At 43.7% G+C, this 16,494-nt stretch overlaps 1 long non-coding RNA gene across 3 annotated transcripts in view; it reads left to right on the top strand.

The window, feature by feature from the left end:
* LOC102730563 (uncharacterized) overlaps positions 1 to 16,494 on the top strand; it is a 63,747-nt gene that overhangs the window by 39,858 nt on the left and 7,395 nt on the right. The window contains exon 4 of one of the 3 annotated variants that reach the window (XR_014148720.1): positions 5,490 to 5,680. The exons of the other annotated variants lie outside the window; for them this stretch is intronic. This is a non-coding gene — a long non-coding RNA (uncharacterized LOC102730563). Of the gene's footprint in view, positions 1 to 5,489; positions 5,681 to 16,494 lie in introns of those variants that run through there. 3 annotated transcript variants of the gene reach the window in all.

Here is a 16,494-nt window from a genome sequence, read left to right as displayed (position 1 = left end):
CACCCGCAGGAAAATCTGATGGCCTTTTGTACAACCAACCTCATGTATACTTCATTGGTAAAACGATGACTATCCCACCAAGCAGAAACTGCCGTATAACATTTGGTAGACATGTCAAAGCATCCCAGAGCCTGAATATCTGAGGTTTAGATCATGAGAGGAGTTGTAAGGACTGAGCAGAGCTGACCTAGGACCACACCCATGATGGAGGCTAAAACACACAGGCAAATGTGCTATTTTTTTGTTTGTTTGTTTAAAGATTTTATTTATTCATTTGACAGAGAGAGACACAGCGAGAGAAGGAACACAAGCAGGGGGAGTGGGGGAGGGAGAAGTAGGCTTCCCGTGGAGCAGGGAGCCCGAAGCGGGGCTCGATCCCAGGACCCTGGGATCATGACCTGAGCCAAAGGCAGATGCTTAATGACTGAGCCACCCAGGTGCCCCAGCAAATGTGCTATTGAGGCTGCTGGTTACTCAAGGAGCTGGTAGGAGTCTAAGGAAAGCCAATTTTTCAGGTAGGAAGAAAGGGAGCCTACCATTAACCAGCAAGACATTGGAATGGAGAAAAGTCTGGTCCTTGTCTGCCATTGTTGGGTGACCTGGATTATGTCAGTTAACTTCTCTGAAACTCAGTTTCTTCATGTGTAGAAATGGATAGGGTTGGACTGTTTATCTGATCTGTAATGTCCCTTCCAACTCTAACAACTTATGATCCACAGGACAGCAAATTCTGATTTGTCTCTCTCAATGACTTCTCCCTTCATCACTCACCCATCCCAGAAAAGCACAGAAAAGAAGGTGACTTCATCGGTCACTGGGCAGATGTCAGAGAGTCCATTGGGATTCCATGACCTCTGTAGCTACTATAGAGATTGCGTCCAGTTGCAGCTAAAATCTGTTGCAGACAGGGTTTGTACCCAGTTTACCAAGCCTGCTGTCATAGCTGTTGCCTCTCACTTCCTCTCACTAAAGCAAACTACCATCTTATTTTGTTTTGTTTTCCCCGCATGTTTTGAGTTTGCTGCTTCCCAGCTCTTGTTATTAGAACAGACATAATTAATAACTCCTGGCACACAGAGCAGCCAGATTGGACAATCTGCCTTTTGCTTTCTCAAACTGTCTTCTGAGCAATCTGCAAGCCTGAATTTATAGCCTGGGCCCCATACAATGGATTGTTTTGTAATTCCCAGAAAGAATCAGGAATTCACCACATTGCCAGCTTGAAAAAATAATATTCTCTTTGTAGTTCACGGTGGAAGTTTCATCCAGACTCTTCCATTAAGAACTTGAAAGCAATATGTGGTCTCATCCTGACTTAAGCCCCTCTTGAGAAAACAAGTCTATGAACTTCTTTGGTACCATTCTAGAATTTTCCATTCTGGATCATTGAAAGTTGGTTCCTAAGGTCTAACCCACTCAACTTCTCTGACAGCCTAGACCCATTTCTTTAGCAGAGATTAAAAACAAAGACACATCAATCTTGCCCTACTTTTCTAGTGATTGGAGAAAATTGTTAAGGACCTTATTAATGTCCTCTAATTTTACTCCTTGGCCTTTTCCAACTCAGGAAACACTCCAAAACATCAGAGATTTCTAATCCTGTCATTTGAGTCTCTTATTAATCTGTCCATGTTTGTTTAAATTGATAGAATTTAAATTGGACAAATGTGACTATTTAATAGTATTCACTGAACTACTACTTTTTTTTTCCTCAGTGCTATGGGAGCCACAGGTTTGAATAAAGTAAGATTTCTGCTGTCAAGTATCTTATATTTTATAATCATGATAATAATGATGCAGGGTTGAGTTCTACTGAGTTATAACAGTAGTATAAACTTGTCTGTACTTTGAATCTCTTGGGGAGCTTAAGAAACTGTATCCCATCCTCCCAGAGATGAGATTCTGATTTAATTCTTTTGAGGTATATCCTGAGCTTTGAAAGTCTTAAAAGATTCCCAGGTGAGTCTAATGGGCAAACCGCATTCGAATGTCCCAGTTAAAGGATTGGGAAACACACACACACACACAAACAAACACATTTTAATAGAGAAATTGAGAACGCTTTCATGGAAAAATTTAGAATAAAATTCTATCAAAGATGCAGTTTAACCATGAGGATTAATTTACTGGCTTTGGGGTTATACAAACTGGAATTTGAACCTCAGCTCCGTCTTTTAGTGGCTGTACGTTTTTGGGTAAGTTACTTACCCTCTCTGAGGGACAGTCTGAGCAACAGCACACAGAATCTGGTGGAATGTAAGGCACATGAAAGATGTAGTGCCAGAGAAGGGGGGCAGTGGGTGGGGGGCACAGTTTTTCCTGTCTAGAGAAGGTGGGGATTTACAAGAGGACAGTCTCAGAGGGGACAGAAAGGAAGTGGTGGGTAAAGTGGATGTTATATAGACTTCTCCTAATGTCCAAATATCTCTCCTCTCCATCTAGCCCCCCTTACCCTTAGACCTAGACCTGTTATGACCTAGAATGTAGATCAAGAGGCTATGGCTAAAGAGCTGGACTAGAGTGATCCTCTGAGCAACTGATTTTTCATGAGCAGAGTATATATAGTAGCCTCTTCGTCAGCTGCTTCCTACGCTCTCTGTTATCAGATTCTTAGACATTCCCAATGAGAACAAAGGAAATTATCAGAAAAAATTCATTCCAAATATATAATGAAAGATTGACAAAATTAGGAACTGAGAATGGAGAAGGCAGAGAAGAAAATACCTTTACTCTGAATAAACCCGGATCTGCCCAAGTTAGCATTAACTGTTTTTTATAGTTCCATTGTAAGGTTTAGCGAAGTAACAAGTGGTTATTACACTGAGAATGTCGGTTCCCCAAGTTCTGTCATGAGCCCCATGACAGGACTGAAAGGAAATAAGCCTAAACTTCCAAATGAAGAATGAGTTTTGTCAGAGTATACTGATGAATTTCAATGAGAACGTCACATGAATTGCCAGTGTTCAGATGAGGAAGCTGTAGACATTTTGAGAATAGAATCAAGTTATAAAATGTAGGGGCTAGAAAGGGCTTTGGAGCTCACCTCGCCCAGCCTTCTATGTGCGCAGACAAGGAGATGGGGACCCAGATCAGTAATGTGGTTTCCATCAGGTCACACAGTAAAATAACTGCTGAGGAGAGAAGGGAGATTAAGTCTTTTGTCTCCTAGGGCTCATTTACCTTAGGGGGAAAAATAATCTTTTTGGTTTTTCAATGAGGAAGGACTGGGCTTCTCTTGAGTGACAGGTTACGCCGCAAGTGCTGAACCTTGTCGCACACCTACGTCATGGCCGCAGGATTCTGTGTGCCTCTTGCAAATCAGCCTGATTTCTTGAGTACAACTTACTCTATCACTAGACTTTGCTGTCTCGTTTTCTTTGTCCTTTTTTGCATTAATTTCACTTTGTTCTATTAGAGGTGTCCATACAAATTGTCTTAATTCCCTTGTGGAACAAGGTAGGGTAAAAAGGTAAGTAGCTTCGCCCACTTGGACCATGCTCTCAGCACAAATGAGAACTAATATTTACTGATATCCACTACATGCTTATCTACAGTTCCTTCAATTCTCTCAACATCACCATGAAGTATGCACTATTATTATCTTTATTTGACCTGGAGAAACTGAGTCTCTTAGAATTGAAGAAATTGCCGGAATCTCACAACTGGCAGGTGGGAAAGATGAGGTTAAATCCAGGTCTGACTGACCCCAAAGCTTGTGTTCTTTCCCCTACATTGGGTGGCTCTCTGGAGATATTTATTGCCCTAGAGTGGGAAAGCTGCCCGCGGTCTGCTGAATGGCCTGAGTGTGCTGTTTTCCCACAATGCTTTGCTACTTTATTCTTTAGAAGTGCCTAATTATTTCACTCAGCAAGACCTCAAATCTTACTCCAAACAACTGGCTTCCAAAGAATTGGCTATTTTCCCTGCTTTTAATGTTGGGGAAAGAAACCCAACCAGCTATTTTTCTTTTTTACTCCATGACATTACAAGAACAAAAATAATCATATTAAGATGTCAAAAATAAATTTTAAATATGCAAATGTGGGAGAAAGACACCTCCTGTCTGGGAGAATCCACAAAACTTTAAATAGACTCATGTGTGTTCTTTGTATGAAATGCAGTGGCCACAATTCAAATTAAGATGTTAACAGGACATTAATAAGAATGAACTGGGGATGAACACAGGATTGTGAAATAAGTTCGCAAAGTCATTTAAGTGAGTAGCACACTGTGTGATTGGAAACCTGCACTGCCCTGTCCCTATTATCAGTGTTGGTTGGCCTCACAGAGACTGGCCTCCTTCTTGTCATTGTTTCTTCTCCTGAGTAGACTGGAGTAGCTTCTCTGAGTCCAAATCTGAGCCAGATTCTACAGGAGAGCAAAGGCGCTAGTTTGTGCTCGTAAGGATCCCCAGTATGGTGGATGACTTTGATTTTGGGTACAGTGGCAAAGCTCATACCCAAGGGATGATTAGAGTCTTTCTTTCCAGGCAGGTAGTTTCAGGGCTGAATGCAGATCACTGCAAATCTGGACTGCTATAAAGGCATACAGTGATGGTGCTTGAGGGAACCTCATACATGCCCATCTAAACCTTCATCTCACACAAGGAGTTTCCAAGGAGGCCTGGGAAGAGGAAAGGGCTGGCCCAGGGCAATGCAGCTAATTCATGGTAATAGTCATGGCAATTTGTTAGGTACCAGACCCTGTGCCGCACGCTTCACATTTAACTTCTTATGTAACCCATGGCAATGCTCTGAAGTAGTGATGATCCCCATTTGGAGATGAGAATACTAAGGCACAGAGTTGGAAGTTGCTTGCCTGAGATCACACAGCTAGTGAGTTGTAGAGATGGGATTCGGAAGTCAATACCTTTGACTTCAAAGTCCATCTTCGTTTCGACCAGTGACAGCAGAGCTGGGACTGGCATCCGGAGCCAAGTTCACTTCAGTGTAATGCTTCCTTTAGTATAGAGAACCTTTGAGTGTATTTGATGATTTATTTGATACATAATTTTCAGGGCGCCCACTATGAGCAGATCTTGGGCTAGACCCTGACGACATAAAAAATTAATAAGCGCAGGTTCTTAACCTCCTGGATCTTAAAGCGTAATGGAGTGACTGACACCTGAAAAGCAAAATTACAGTAGAGTGCGGTCAGTGGTATTACAGAGATATAAACAAATGTGGTGGGAGATCAGGACAGAGCAAATAGTTCTGCCTGGAAGAAGTAAGTGGTGACCTCACAGAGATGGTGAAATGTGTACTGGGTCATGAAATATGACTGAGTTTTCCAATCAGAGAAGGGAAGAAGTACATTCCAGAAAAGGGGAACAGCATGAGCAAAAGCCCCAAGTTGTGAAAGACATCAGTATGTTGGGGTAAGAAGTTCAGGGTGACGATGTAGGCTGAGGAGGCAGGAGATGAAGACTGGGATCAGACAGTGAAGGGTGTCACGTGCCCCCATTGAGGAATTTTGTCTCAATTCTACAGGTGGTGGATCATTAGGAGGGATTCCTAAGCAAGAGCATACCTTGGTTAGATTTGCTTTTGAAGAAGGCTACCCAAGGAGACATGGAGGACAGAGAGCAGATGTCGCTGTGGTCCTGCTGAAAGCTAAGGAAAGCTGGAGCATTGTGGATGGAGAGGCAGGGTGGAGAGGGGTTATCTGTTTCTGAAGTTAAGTTCCTAGGGCTTCATGACTGGCATGTGGACGGTGAGGGAAGGAAGTGTGTGAGGATGACCCGGTGATTTCCAGCTTTAGAGACAGAGAGGATGCAAATGCTACTCACGGGGCTGAACACAAAGAACATGGACCAGCTTTAGTAATGCTAGGGTGAGAGGTGGGAGAAGTGAATTCTTTTTTGGACATGCTGCTTTAAGCTTTGGCAAAAATGCCCCACTGGAGATGTGGGGTGCATCTGGGAAGAAAAATATAGTGGTTGAAGAGAAGTAGTGGAGATAGAGATTCAGGAGACCTCAGGATATCAATGGTACCTAAAACTCTAGAACCAAATGAGGGTCCCCAAGAAGCTCTGTGGGGGTAGGGGGATAGATGAAGACCCAAGGTAACCCATGAGTATACTCTATCAGCCCTTCTCAGACCCTGAGTCCCATAGGCAGCCACGGTTACCTTCGGGCAGATTCTCACTGGTCACCTTGGCTTCCTTGAGTGGGACGTGGACAAATAGGTCATTCCATGCCTACTTCAAAGTCTCTATTAATTTACGATTTTTTCAAATTATTTTCTAAAATTATTAATCCAATAACTATTGGTTGAAAGCATAGTGTGGGGAAGGGGGGTTGGATGGAGTGATGAATCAGATATAATCTCTGTCTTCAAGGAGTTTCTGTCTAATATTAAGGGAATCTAAATAGCAAATTAAACAGCAAGTGTGAAAGTGCTTAGCAGGGTGCGAAATTTAATAGGTGAGAAATTATTTTTGTTTAAAAAATGATATGCATAAGTATCTGAGAAAAGGGATAATGATGGTTCCCAGGAAGAGGAGATTTCTAGATTTAGCTGAAGGGATGAGGGAAGCTTCTTGGAAGAGGTAGAATCTAGGCAGGAAGCGTGAGTAGCATTTGAGCGGGCAGAGATGGTTGTTGGGGAGAGGGGTGCATTTCAGAAGGCGAGAACTTGTCTGAGAAGCAACTGTGTTTACAGGTGGATCCAACTGTTAAGAGAGACCCCTGGCAGTCGAGTGCCTCTTGCCCCAGTAGCAACAAAGTGCAAGAACTGAGATTCCCTTCAAGCACCAGACTGCCTGGGCTAGGTGACCATAAAAAGAACTAGTTCCCAAAGAGGGTCAGATGGCTCTGGGTGTCCCTCCCTGCCCCCCAACCTGACTCATTGTGGGACCAAGCTGTTTTAGTGCTTCATTTCCCTTGGTCAAACCAGGATGATTTGAATGCACCTGCCTCTCTTCCGTCCCCCAATGCCTGGCGAGGGTAGCCGTTGTGAGGAGCAGGGAGCGCTTCCTAATTGTGGTCCTGTGGCCCAGGCCCCACGTGAAGGCTCTTGGCGGTCTCACTCAAATGAGGTGGGGGCCCGGCTGACTGCTCAGCCACCCCTGGAGGACGCCTTGGTTATTCCTTCTCCGTAGTCCCCTGGTCTGGTTTTGAAGTTGCAAATTTTAGAAGCTTGCTGCTGCTCTTCAACAAAAGGTGTCCTCGGGAGGGCGGGGTGGGGGGGGGCGGTGGTGGTGGAGCTCCACCCACCAGAGTTGGGCCAGGTCTAGGCAGCAGCTTGGCTCTCACTCTCCTGTCCCTACCAATTACCTCCTAACCCCTCCTCTCCACCAAATTAGATACATTGAAATGCAGAGCAAATGGCCTCATCAAAACAAAAGAAGAAAGACAGGAGAAAAAAAAAAAAAGCAAAAAAACAGTAAAAGCTATATTACCATGCACCTGGAAGGGTCAGTGTCCTCTCTCACAACGTGGATTTTTCTGGGAACTCCTGCTCCGTAGAGCAAAGGGCGCCTTGTTTACCTACAAGGGCACAAGAATTTGGCTTATCCATTTGGGGCTCTGCTCCTGCCAGCTACACCTGCCCAGTGGCCAAGAAACCACAGAACCCTGAGATGTGTTATTATGACACTGTCCCCAGGGACTGTGAGACAGTTGGGGTCAGTGTTTTAAGCACAGCAATTAGCGGTGTTGAGCTGTTTGAATTCTCTTGGTCTCCAGGGTAGATGAGGATGGTGATGATGGTGATGATGATGCTGCTGCTGATGATGATGGTGATAATACCATCAATAACTTCCTGTAGTAGTGAGTCATACTGCTACAAAGCACTTTCACATTTATTGACTCATTTTCTCTCAAGAACTCACTGGAGATCCCAGTCACCTTTATAATATCCCCAAAAGATAAACTACCACCTCTAGTAAAGTGGATTTAAGTATAGACTCATTATTTAGAGCTGCACATGATGAAACTTTTGAGATTTGCATTCCGGTCTTGCCCTTTCCAGCTGGGTGACCTTGGACAAATCACTTCACCCCTCCTAGCCTTAGCTTCTTCATATGTAAAATATGCTAATAATAACTGTCTCAGAGGGTTATTGTAGGGATTTAAATGACTTCATGTAAATAAAAAAGGACATTATAAACTCTAAAGCATTATGCAAATATTAATTACCATCTATACAGGGGTGAACTATTTGCAAAAATGAATGTAAATATAGTTTTGAGATGGCGGGTATGATGTGCCTGAAAGAGCACTTTAATTGGAATCAGAAGGTATGTGTTCTATTTTGGCCCGTACACATCAGGTGGCAGCGAGGAGTGTGGCTTTCAGACCAGCAAACACAGCCATGCAAGTGATGCATTTACCAGTAAGAGAAACGGCTGCCACCATCCACCTGTCACCTTGTCACCTGTGGTAGGCTGAGGAATGGCTCCAAAGATGCCCATATCCTAATCCCAGAAACCTGTGAATATGTTGCCTTACATGGTAAAGAGACCCTGTAGATGTGATTAACACTCTTGAGATGGAGAGATTATCTGGTTGCCACCATTGTAATCACAAAGGTCTTTATGAGAGGGAGGTGGGAGAATCAGAGCCAGAGAGATGACTATGTGACAATGGAAGCAGAGATTGGAGTGATGCTCTTTGAAGAAGGGGAAGGGGCCACAAGTCAACACAAGTGGCCTCTAGAAGCTTAAAAAGGCAAGGAAACAAATTCTCCTTTAGAGCCCCCAGAAGAAACCCTCCCCACTGACATCTTGACTTTAAAGCTCAGAAAAACTAACTTTGGACTTCTGGTTTCTAGAACTGTCAGAGAATAGCTTTGTGTTGTGTTCAGTCATCCAGTTTGTGATAATTTATTACGGCAGCAACAGGAAATGCATACACCACCTCTACCTTGAGCTCCCCAGTCTTGTGTATTCCTCAGTCTATTTTCTTCCTCCTAACTTGTATGTAACTTTTCTAGAGGCTAGTGGTTTGTCCCCAAGTCTCCCTCCACCTGCTCCCCTTTTTTTGCTGGCCAGCATGGAGTTCATGCATTACGAGGATTTATAACTGATGAACTTATTGGCTCCATGCCTTGAGTTGGCCAGAGGTCTTCCTGGGGCACCACAGCTCAGGAAATGCAGCTTGATTTTGGATGAATGGCTTTCTATTTTCTCATCTGTTGTTGGGTAAAATTTCTTTCCATGTGTACCTCACAGAGTGATTGGGACACTCAAGAGAAATGATAGCAATGAAGGCTCTTTGCCACCTATAGAATGCTCTACAAGTGTGAACTCCTGTTAACCATCCCCAGTATTATTTTAGAAACATAGACTTTTCCAGCTTAATCTCTTCTTCACTCAACATGTGTATGTGGCAAGTGACAAATACTAACTGTAGACAAGGGGAAAAAGTTTTCTTATCAAGAATACCCAGTTGGGCATCAGAGTTTGGATATTTGGACTATCCATGAACTTGCAGTTTCAATATGGACCTAAAAATATTTTTAAAAACAGATGTTGTGAGGACATTAAATAATTGTTCAGTAATATCGTCCATTTAGAGATAGTGAAGTGGGGCAAATTTCACTTGCCTTTCTCTTTGGGGAACTAAAAATAGAAATGACACTTTACTAATCAGTAGCAGGGTCATCTGAACACAGGGGCTTTTAAAACATCGTTCGGCCACAAGATTGCCGAGAGCAGAGGAGCTCTGCATTACTGCAAACCCATGCTTGCAGCATCTTACCACTGAAAAATGGAAACCCCCACTAGTTACAGGCTCTTTCTCATACATTAAAACCACAATTTACCTAAAACTCGCCCTTGACCCTCAGCATGGTTTATGCACCATGACCTCACTAACCTTCTCTGACTTGATTAAGATCAGAAAAAAATCAAGCAACCATCGGGTAAATTTGGTCAGAAGAGCAGAGAATATTAGAATGCAAAGGGAAGGAGTTGGTGAAAAGGAAATAACATTTGTCACCCACTTAGTTTAAGATGTAAGATTACACTTTTCCGTACATGCTGTCCAATTTAATTCTCACTACAACCTTGTTATATAGCTGTTTTTCCCATTTTACAGATGTGGAAGCTGGGGCTCAGCATGATGAACATCACAGCAGAACGTGGTAGAGTTGGCTTTCCAGACCACTTCTCATTCATCCCTCTACAAAGGAAGGAAAGTGAGAGGAATTGATTGCCCAGAAGTCATACATTTGCTTAGTGTCCCTACAACTTCTACAATTTAGGTTCATTTAATGATTGGTCTTGACTCTCCCCATTAAAGCTACTCCAGAGCTCTCTAAGTCCCCAGAGAACTGAATAGCACTCCAGGGCCTTCTTCCTTGGACCCTTGATTTGGCACTTCTCAGGTGTATTACCTGGGGTTCTGAGTATATTGGGACCCATGGCTTTCCCCTGGGAGGCTGGAATTCCCTCCTTGACTCTTAGCCAGGTCCTGCTTTATGATGACCGGCACCCACTGGAAGTGGTGAACAGAGCTTTTGCTAAGTTTTTCCCTGTGCCCAGTGCAAGGAGTAAAACAAGTATTGACTTTGAAGCCACAATACTAGAGGTTAAGACCCACTGGAGATTAAGACTACAGGCTTCACTTGATCTTACTATACAATTGTAGGCAAGCCAGGACTAGATAACTTTCCAGGGCTGGATTTCTCATTTCCAGGAGATCTGTTTAATGAGGTTGATTTAAATCCTAAATATGTGAAGTTAATGAAGGAAGCTCTGAATGCATTTGGGCTTTGACTGTCTGAAATTTAAACTCTTGTTCACTGGTGGAGATTTCAAAACAATCCTTCCCTCTTTCCCAAGAGGGTGCATCTCATGTTCCTTTGAGAGTGATGATTCAAGGGAACACTATAAAGCTGAGAAAGACTGAGTCTATACCAAATTCGGAGAGCTGAAGATGAAGAGATGGTTGGTTAGGGGCAGCAGGCAAAATGGAACAGAATCTTAGGGAAACAAGAGAGGATACAAGTGGAGAAGAAACTAAAGCAGCTAGGAACCTTGATACTTCATGAGATTGTGCAGACCAGGGCCAGGTTCTGGAACACGGATGATCTAGATTCTGCTTCCAACTGGACCAGCTGCTCCTGGGACCTATGTAAGTCATCAACGTCTCTGAGTATCATTTCCCTTAACTGGGCCAGAGGGATAATGACATCCTCCCAGCAACCTCACAAAGTTGTTGTAAAGATTAGAATGAGACAGTGTATGTGATCTTCTCAGGAAAATGTAGAGTGTTGTAGAATGTAATAAACATCATTATCTGTGAAGCCCTCATGGGCAACAATTCTTACTCCCCTTTTCCTATTGAGGGAAGCCAGGTCTGAGATGTCATGAGATGTCCTAAGAGCATTCATGTGGTAGGTGATGGAGCCAAGATGCATTACTATTAACAAAGAGCAGATGAAAGGAGCATGACTGAGTGTCTTCCCTGATACTAATAATGCCCTGGCATGTGTCTAGGCTGCTGTAATCAGACTGGGCAGCGGGATGGAGAAAAGAGTAAGTTCCAGTTGCTTGGGCTGCAAACAAAACTCCCCAGGACATAGTGGTTTAAACTGTGGGTTAGGAGTTTAAGAGGGCTGGGCTGAGCCTCTCTGGCTCAGTGGCCCAGTTGCAGTGGTTGCAGACAATAGCTGGAGCTGGAAGAGCTGGGGAGGGGATACTGGAGCAGTTGGGAGCAAGCCAGGCATCTCTCAGGACTCCTTCCTCTCATCCCCCTTTGGGTTTCCTCACAGCATGGCAGCCTAAGCGCAGCTGGACTGCTCCCTTGGCAGCTCAGGACTCCAGGTGAGCAAAGAGGAATCAGCTTCATCACTTTTTATGATGTGGCTTCAGAAATCATACAGCATCACTTACACAGTATTGAAATGTTTACAAGCGAGTCATGACCCCACCCAGATTCAAAAGGAGATTCAGACCCCACAATGTGATGGGAGGAGTGACAGGTTTCTGGAAGAGTGCGTGGTATGGAATAGATTGTTGCAGCCGTCTTCAAAAAAATGCAGTCTGCCAAAGAAAGGAAGACTGCAACACTGTCGGAGGGAAGATGAAAGGTCTCAAGCCCTGGGAAGGGGGCAGGTATTCCTGCAGCAAGGCTGCTCATTAAAAAGCACAGTCTCTGGTTGACACACAAGTCCCTTGTGAAGACAGGCTGAAAAAATACAGCAAAGTCCTACCACTTGGGGTATATTAGGGACGTCCTGAAATTATATCTGGGCAGACCGATCAGTTTGGTAAAAAGCTAACAGACAAGATGTTTATGGAAGCAAAAAGAAAACGCTCTTTACAAATTGCCAGATTATATCTCATAGACTCATCTTCTTGTTTGAAAACTTTTACAAGCTTAGGTTTTCTATATGGCTTAGTTATCTTGGAACATCTTGGAACATATCTATCTTCCACCTGGCTTAGCTGAACATTGGTAGATTCTGGATAAAAACCAAATGATCCCTCCATTAAGGTATTTCTAAAAAAGAAATATTAATTTATCTATCAGGTTGCTCTTTATTTTATTTATTTTTAACTGATATTTACCTTGCATAAAGTACTAGGATATCTCCTGGGGCCAAAAAAACATGAGGAGACACCCTGCCCTCAACACCAAAGAACAGCTAATTCAGTAGAAAGGGGGTGAGTGAGAGAAGGGGAAGCCAAATGTGGCCTGGGAATGGACCAGGGTTGAAGGTGCTGTGTGAGAGATTATGTTTAAATGACCTGGTTTAAACCCTGCCCCAAGTATATGGTTATTGGTGAAAGTCTTTCCCCGGTCTTCCCAGGAATTAAAAGAAACAGTGTGTGTGAAGTACTTGGCCTGTGGTGGGCACTCAGAAGAGTACACTATTGTTGTTATTAGGTTGTGTTTTATTGTAATTTAATACCAACATTAAAGTATGAATAATGATTTCCTGTTTACGAATCACTTTGATATTTTTCAACTCATTTAATTATCCTAACAGTCCTGTAATTTTGGCAATATAGCTGTGACCCCTTCAATTTTACAGATTAGGACATTGCTATCCAAGGAGCTCAAGTGACTCAGCTGGGTATCTTAGCCCATAAGTGGCAGAGCTGAGATTTGGAACCAGGTTAGCAGCCCAAAGCTACCCCTTTCCACTCCACTCTGTGGTTTCCTAAATTCCCATGTGACCTCGCACAAGCATCCCGTGTCCTGTCCCGTGTTGGCCTGGCCGTCAATTTCTACATCTGCTGTGATGTGAGAAAAATTAAATCATGCTAAGGTTCCATCCAGGTCCCAGTGTCTCTGATTAAAAGCGCCTGTTCAGGGACGGACCCTGCTTGCTGTTGAGCTCCCTGTGCATATTGGAGCCCAGGCTCAGAGGGGCTGGAGCCTGGAGCTGCGCCCAAATCACAGGCCTGGCTTGGCGTTCATCACTGTATCTGACTGCCAAAAGGACAGAATTCTCTAGAGGCCCCAAGTCCAATCTGGCTAACTTCTGATGGCCTTAAGTTATCCTCTGACCTCAAACTTCTGGTTATCTGAAGCCTATTTTTTAAAAAAAAGACTTAGGAAGAGGCATGATATCTCTCTGGAGACCTGCTTCCTTTCTTACTTTCATTGTGTCCCTCCAACAACAGGAACTGGGGTCGGGGAGACAGGCAATCTATATGTAATTTTTGCCTCTGCCACTGCCTTTCTTATGACCTTGAGCAAGTCACATCAAAAACAGGATCATCAATTAGAGTTCTCCTGGCTTGAGGGTTTGCAAAGCCATGTGGCTTCCTCTTGAGGAAGAAGTGGGAGCCCTGGGTTTTATGTGTCTTTAAGATAAGAAACCTATTGGATTTTCTAGTAATCATGTCCGATATTCAGAGCTGGCCCACTTCAATTGCCCTTTTTAAAACAGTTTTTCTGCTGTATGGCAAAGGAGATAGGTGAGGAAAATGCTTTCTGTTTCCTGCCCCAAGAGAAGTTGTAAGTCTCAAAAGTAATGAAAGGTTTAAAGTAGGATTCTTTTTCCTTCTGCCTACCTCCTTCCCCATTTCTTGATGGGAATGGAAGTGACTCAGAGTCACTAAGAAAGAAGTCTCTGAGCCACGCTGGCTGAAGTTTTTCCATACCCCTTGGCCCCAGTGTTGCTTCTCCTGGGTCAAGCGCCTTGGTCTGGTTCTTGCTCCTCATCTGGCTTCACTCTGCAGAGACTCAGGCAGGAGCTCTACCTGCCCCAGAAGGGCTTTCACGCTCACAGGCCCGGGGTGCTGGGGCTCTGCATAAGCAGAGTCCGAGGGGCACCTCTTCTGGAGCCTCTCTGCCCCCAAAGTTAAGGAGTTTGGTTTTGGTTTCATTTTACTGAAAGGGAGGAAAGAACGGCAAGGATTTGATCCTTGCTCCACTCCTAGGGTGAAGAAGACTCAGACCCCTTTCCTGCAGCCCTCTGCACGTGGTCAGTGGTCTCAAGGGGATAGAGAAGAGGGCAATTGCAATAGCCCTGGGACAGGAATTGCACAATTCCCCTCAAGGCCACAGGGCAGCTTGGAACGGAGGATTCCAGCTACATAGGGCAGTAGATAAAATGCTGGCCTGGGCTGTGGTCACCACTGGGCCACCAACACACTGTGTGACCTTAAGCAAGTTACAGATCCTCCATAAGCCTCCTTTTCTTCACCTGTCAGACTAGGAAATGGGATGTTCTGTAGACTAGAATAAAGTATCAGATTTGAAAAGTACGTTTGGTATTATTTAACCCAAACTGTTTGTTTCATATCCTTGGAAACTGAGGCTGGAGAGGGGCAGTGACTTGAAAGTTACATGGCAGGTAAATAACAGGGTCGTTTCTAGAAGACCCCTCCCTCATGAGGCAGTGCTACTTCCTCCTGTGGATGATCTCCAAGGCTCTCTCAGCTCTAGGAGTCTGTCCCTCTAAAGACACAGTCCCCTACTGGCCCCGGCTGCTGTCTTTGGGCTTAGTCTTATGTTGGTCCCCATGTGGTTCCTTCGGGACTCTTGGTGACACAGCATGTCCAGCTCATTTCAAGTTCTTTAGCCTCATATAAGGCTGGGCAAATGATCTGTTCAGTAAAGCTTCTGGCAGGCCTGCTGTAAAGCTTGTAATGGTCTAGGCTCTTTTTGGGGCAGAATTTTCAGACAGGGTTTGAACCAAGAGCAGGGTCAGCTTGTCAACTCGGTCTTGTATATAGACAGAGACATTGCCGTGGCCACTCAGGGACCGTGTTTGAAGTCCATTTTGGTCCCCAAATCACTTTATGACCCTGGACAAGCCTCATCCCTTTTCCCAACCTCAATGACCCCATATTTAAGACAAGTTGATTAAACTAGATAATCCCTAAGGTACCTTCAAGCTCTGACATTTCATAGCAGAATATTGCCCAATCTTTCTATTCTTTAGGGGATTTTGCTTAGAAACTAAGAGGATGATCTTTGCCACAGGAAGTCTGGGAATACTTGCAGGTCTCAGGTTCATAAAACAAACATTAGAAAAGAAACATAAGAATTTTATATTGTCCTATACTTTGGGCTCATATTTTCTAGAGTCTATATCAGATATTCACAGCATAACCACACTTTAATTTTCATATGCAGAGAAGAAGAAGGGGGAGAGAGGAGTAACACTTGCTATGGAAACTAACCACGCTCTATCAAAATGTTACTGCATTTGATTATATCTGGTGGGAGACATGACTGGATCGTCAACTTCATAGATACAGATCCTGCCTTCGGAGCTCATATCTACCAGGGAGTTCAGACATGGATATAAATAACTCAAATACAAAGGATCACATTTTAAAGCCAATACAAAGAACCTTTAGAGAAGAGAGAGATCACTTACTGTTTGGGGGTATCAGGAAAGTCTTCATGGAGGGGTTTGCATTGGACCTTGGTTTGGGGAAACAAATGGTCGTGAGAGACAAGAGGAAGCCCATTGGAGTCAATACTGTGAACATAGAGGCAGGGAAACCATGGGAAGTTTGATGACTAGTGAAAGGGTGGTTTGTTTGGCTAGAGCACAAGGCTGTGAAGTGAAGTAGTGGGAAAGAAAACTAATTATACTTATGCACCATATCTCCCTGGCTAGTACATAAGTTATTTTAGGGCAAAAATCTTTGTTCTATTCATCAGTGTATCCTTTTCAAAGGTAACACATAATTATCTCTCAAAACAAACAAATAAATTCTATTATGCAGTGCTTTTCCCTCCAGATCATCAATGCACTGGGTGACATAACTATATCTTAGAATCTCAGAGGTCAAGTTGAACATGATACTTATCCTATTGATTTATATGGATGTGACGTGCCATCCCTCAAGCCTGTAAATGTAGAGAGTCGGCAACTCTTGAGTTGTGACAATTTGTTACAACTCGTGGGTGTTTTCTAAGATCTCCTTTGTTCTATTGTCCCTAGAACTGGCCCCACAGGCCACTGCAAGGAACTATGGTCGATGGGCTTATTTCTGCATCACAGTTACTGAATTTAGTGTCTTGTACATGTCCTATACAGGTCACATTTTAACTGTTAGAAGCTGATAAACAT

Source organism: Leptonychotes weddellii, chromosome 1, assembly GCF_054177405.1.
Source record: "Leptonychotes weddellii isolate Sample4059 chromosome 1, ASM5417740v2, whole genome shotgun sequence".
Classification (NCBI taxonomy): Eukaryota; Metazoa; Chordata; class Mammalia; order Carnivora; family Phocidae; genus Leptonychotes; species Leptonychotes weddellii.
This window is presented reverse-complemented; position numbering and strand designations above follow the sequence as displayed.